The following is a 5,840-nucleotide window of genomic DNA, read 5'->3' as shown; positions in this document are numbered from 1 at the left end:
GGAACTTACTTACCTTCTCTGTAATTCCATTTCTCCATTTGTAAGAAAGAAAATGGTAGATATGACTTATGATACTATGAGGCTAAAATAAATTGAAACACAGAAACTACATAAAGCTTTGTCTACAATGTGGTTAGTATTCAATGTGTGGCTTTTAACAGTTCAACAGAATAATAAAGTAATTCTGTAAGATAAACACATTTATGAACACTATGTATAAATTTTATTGTCCTGTTATCCTTTTTATTTCTTTTTTTATAGACAAAAATGTTTGCAAGTTTGAAATTCTTATTTTAGGGTATTTTTATTGATAAAAGTATAGTGAAACATTATTTAACCCACCCTCAAATAGAATAAAAATTATATGCTGATGGTTATGAACTATGGGTGCCCAGAATAAATTCTTTACTCATTAATATAGTTTTCCAAAAATAATGTAATAAAAATAAACTAATTAGAATTATTTATTAGTACAAAATAAAGTAATTTTAGAGCTATGCTTATTATAATATACAGCAAATAAATGACAAAATATTTATGATGTAACTCCAAAAGTAATGACTTTATTTAATAACTGATGATAGGGGCGCCTGGGTGGCGCAGTCGGTTAAGCGTCCAACTTCATCCAGGTCACGATCTCGCGGTCCGTGAGTTTGAGCCCCGCGTCGGCCTCTGGGCTGATGGCTCAGAGCCTGGAGCCTGTTTCCGATTCTGTGTCTCCCTCTCTCTCTGCCCCTCCCCCGTTCATGCTCTGTCTCTCTCTGCCCCAAAAATAAATAAACGTTAAAAAAAAAAATTAAAAAAAAATAATAACTGATGATATACAAAATGCATGGAAATACATTCGCCAGAGGGAAGAACTGAGATTTTAAGTAATTAGCATGGAAATAGAGCCATTATTGAATTAATATCAGCCTTAGAACAATTTTTTTTTTATTTTCTTAAGTTTATCTATTTATTTTGAAAGAGAGAGAGAGCCCAGGAGGGGCAGAGAGAGAGGGAGAGAGAGCGGCTACTCAGGGCTCGAACTCAAAAACCATGAGATCTTGATCTGAGCGGAAACCAGGAGTCAGATGCCTAACCAATTGAGCCACCAAGGAGACCCTCAACCTTGGGGCAATTTTAGATGGCCTGTTTGTTAGGCATAAAGTAGAACCACAAGATTGAAAACATTTTACCAATGATCAGGTTAGGCATTAATTCTGTTTTGTTCCTTTAAAGCAATAAGTCAAAGGCTATTCTTGCCTTAAGAAAATTTAGACACATTTTTTAGTGGGCTATTTAGAGTTTACACATTTTACTTAGAAACTTGAAAATAAATAAAATACATACATATACATACATCTTATATATATTATTCAAAATATTAGCCTCTTTTCCTAAGGTATTGCAAGGACACCTACAGGTGGCAAAGACAAGAACAATAAGCCATTTAATCTGAATTGATTTGTGACAACTTCCCAACATCTAGTTATTTTTCTTAAGTCATGAAATAATATTTGTTATGCTTAATAACACACACATGAAGACAATTTGTGGATACACAAACATGACAATAAATAAGCATCTGCATTTTTAATTGCAACAGTGGAAGAAGACATCTGGAAAAACGCTTTTTAGAGCCTACACATTTTCCTTGACGATCCGAATAGCAGCTTCTTATCTAGGAATACCAGTTTTCTCCAGTGAAAAAGAAAGTGCATTTGGGTGCTCCTGTAAACGATTAGAATTTATATTGATAATTTTAACATACTGGAAGAGTTTGATGGGAGGAAATTTGTAGAAAAATGCGAGAGGAATATAAGAATGTGCAGGCAGGGGGATTGAAAATACAGATCATTTCGTGAGAAAGGGGTGGACAAAAATATGCAACGTGGTTTTTAAGCAGAAGAAATTCTACATTACTATAAAGCAGCTTACAGATATCGGCACATTATTTACACAAAATGAGTACTTGTTAAAACACTACCATCAATAGATTCATATGTCTCAGCTTCAATTAGCAGCCTCATTTATTACCCACCAAGATGTGAAACTGCAAGGTGAGGTTCAAGTGTCACCGAGGGTGTCTTCATCACTTCAATATCATTGCCTTAAAAGGCACTGACCAGAAGAAGCAGATGACCTCATTTCAAAATTATTACAGTACAGAGAACTCAGTTTCAACATTATAATTCATTTTCTCATGGAATATTTCAAATTTATTATCACTTTCCTGACACGTAATGGCTAATCGTTAAGGATAGCCACTTTAACATAATATGAATACGCATTTCTCGATAGGTAATACAACAGTTCCTGCATTAGCATTATTGACTAAGGTGCATTTAACTTCTTCACTAATACTTAATGGAAGGTTAATGTATAAGTCAGGAGATTAAATGGCTTTTACTTAAAACAAGTATATTGATTAAAATAACTTAGTCAGATTTTTAAGGCTGATGATATAAAAATAGTCACACGTTTTAATATTTTATTTAATATTAAGAGCAAATTGTATGGTATAACAGATCAAGATTAGTGGGAGTTATTGCGCTAATTACTCGTAGAGCTAATTCTTGCTCAGTGTTAACAAATGGATCTTGTATATTGAAAAGCAACAAATCACATTGGTTAATTCTAGTGTTCAAGGAGTCCTTCTGTTTAAAAATTTCCATTGTTTCTTGCAATGTCCTTCAGGTACGCCTTCCTTGTATCTCACACCTGGCACCATTGAAAGATAAAATGACCTTCCAAAAACAGAGTTGCTATTCAATGTCATTGAAATGCAGCTCTATTTCCTTTTTTTCCTCTTCATCCTATTATTATTTAAATCTATGTTAACCTAATACATCTAATGCTTGCAGTGAATTAGCGAATGTTACTTTACTATTTCCTTTCTTTGTTCAAAACACAATATTCCACCAAATATAGTAGACTAACAAATTGTCCTTGTAATAATATGACACATGAGCCAGAGACCATTCACTTCTTTGATTCTGTTTCCGCCCAGAAATACTCAGCCACCCTCTCTATTCATCTCTTCTGTTTAGGTAGCACAAAGTTACACCTGTAGGGGCTTGCTCAGTTTTAACCTGAGCTTTGTATGAGAGGTATTTGATCTTCTCAAAATAAAGAAATAAATAAAAAGTGACCAGGGCTGGTGTATCATTGTGCCGGTATAACTGCAGAGTCAAGAACACATAGCAGTTGGCAGCGTATTCAAGAACTAAAAGCAGAATGGTAAATAAGTGATAAAAATTTAAATACTATGTATGCAGTATAATATGATATATGTTAATAAAATTGCTTACACACAGTACTGACTAAGAGCCAGGCTTGGTTCTAAGTGTTTTGGGGACAATAAATCGTTTACAACTCAATATAATCTCATGAATAGGTAATTCTCACTAGCTCCAGTTTATAGCTGGGAAGCTGAGGCACAGGAAAGTTAAGATACTGAGGCTTAGAGCTATTCCACCATTGGCCCAACACCATGCAGCTGATAAAAGGCAGGATGGGGAGACTAACAACAGGCAGCGTGGCTAAGAGGGGCAGTATTGTGGCTAAGAGCTGTATTCTCAGCTCTGGAAACAAAAGGATTTTAGTTCAAATACCAGCTCTGTCATTGACTAACGGCTTCAAGTCTTGGCATCTTTATCTGTTAAGTATATAGTGGCCACATTATTAGGTTGTGAGAAGAAAGCAAACTGCTCCATTTTACCAAGTTAGCATGTTACCTGGCACATGGAAAGATCTCACTAAATGGCACGTGTTATTACTATAATTATTTTAAATTGTGTATTCATTTATTCAACAGATGTTTTATTTAGTTAAGGCTAACTATCTGTGCTAAGCTTTGGTAAATGGGAGTGCTTGGGTTCATAGTTTAGTAGGGGACGACGGACATGTAAAAAACTAATTGCGATTAAAGTGCCATGATAGATGTATTAAGGGAAAGCAGAGAAAGTGAAACATCTCATCCAGGAAGGCTTTACTGATATAGTATGTAGCATATTTATACGGTACCATCCCATATATTTTCTTGGACTGAATAATGAATGAATCAGCTGGAGACATTATAAATTTATTCAGTCCCTCTCTTGATTTGAGAAATCATAGAATAGAGGAAAAAATATAAATCCAAGTTTTGGGCTATCACTTGGGTGAATTTGATGGATATATTCTAACTAAAGAATCTAGTGAGATCAATCTGTGCCATTCTGTACTTAAAACATGAGAATCTGTGTGATATATGAACACTAGCCTTACCCTCATAATATTTTCTCTTGGGTGTGATGTAGATTAGGTATTGCCTTGTGAAGCAAGCATTTTCTTATTTTTGGATGAGCATTGCCATAGGTGAGTTACATGTGAAATAAAAACAAAACAAAACAAAACAAACCAGACACAGCCATCTCACTTTTTTCTAGAAAATTGTGTAAGAGAACTTTTGAGTTTTATACACAGGCAAATACAGTTTATGTTCAGGGCAATTAATGTTGAAATGTTACCAAATCTCCATCAATTGTTTTAACATATTTTTCCCTTCTCAGAGTATGAAATGATAAACAGTGATGTCATTCGTAATGTGTCCTAACAAGTAGGACCAGGATTCTGTGTTACACAGGGATGATTATTCTTGAGAGGGTAGAGAATTCCCTGAAGAAGTGTTTTGCTTAATAAAACCATGGTTTTAAATGAATTTAACTTATATTTATATTACTGGTAGAGTTCAGATAAAATACAGGATACGTAGTTCAATATGAGTAAACAGCAAATACACGTTCAATATGAGTATGACCCAAATATTCGTAAGACAAGCTTATACTCAAAAAAACAATTGTTTATCTGAAATTCAAATTTAATTTGGAGTCTTATATTTTTACTTACTAAATCTGGCAACCATGTTTACTAGTTAGGTGATTTTTTAAAAAACTGGTGAATTTAGGAGTTCTTTGTTGTTTTTCTTATTGATATTTATGATTTGTACCAAATAGGACATTTTTCTCCTTTTTCCATCATCTTTCTTTAACAAATGAGTCTCAAATCTAATCATAATACTTTTGCTATTTGTCATATTATAATCAATTATAACCTCTGCATTTACAGGATCAGATTTGATGCATCTAATCTTTTCATAAGTTTTTAAAACTCCATTTTAAAAACTGGACATTTAAACAAACTAAAACATCCAGGAGACATTAATCATGTAGTTTGAAAGTGGAAAAAACATTTTTCCTTAAGCTTTCCCAATGTAATAATAAAGAAAAAAAATCTTTAAACATAATGCCTGAATGGAAAACTTCAACTCAAAAGATAAACACGGTCATATATGAGAGAGTGAAATTTGTGTATTAGTGCAATCATAGAACTTAAAATATATTATATTATGTTGGGATTTATCAAAAAGGAGTTAAAGAAAAAAAGAACAAGTTTTCAAGGCAAGAATTCATGCTGTATTCTACTAAAAGATGGAAAAACTAATAAGATACCACTTCATATCCACTAGAATAGCTATAATTAAAAAGCTACAATACTAAATGTTTTGGTGGAACACCAAAAACTTTCATATGATGCTAGTAATTTATGATTCAGCAACATTGGAAAACTGCCTGTTTTTTTTTATGAAGTAAAACATACAAGTACCTTGTGACACGGAGAGTTCACTGATATTTAATTCAGAAAAATTAAAACATACATGCACACTATAAATGCTAATAGTCCCTTTACTCATAGTAGCCTAGAACTGGAAAACAGCTCAAAAGCTCTAGAAAACTAATTAACAAATTATGGTATGTTTATAAAATGGAACTCAGTCATAAAAAAAATGAACTACTCATATTCTCAATTTTTGGAGT

Source organism: Prionailurus bengalensis, chromosome A1 (assembly GCF_016509475.1).
Source record: "Prionailurus bengalensis isolate Pbe53 chromosome A1, Fcat_Pben_1.1_paternal_pri, whole genome shotgun sequence".
Classification (NCBI taxonomy): Eukaryota; Metazoa; Chordata; class Mammalia; order Carnivora; family Felidae; genus Prionailurus; species Prionailurus bengalensis.
The sequence above is the reverse complement of the archived record's forward strand: the minus strand, read 5'-3'. Positions refer to the sequence as shown.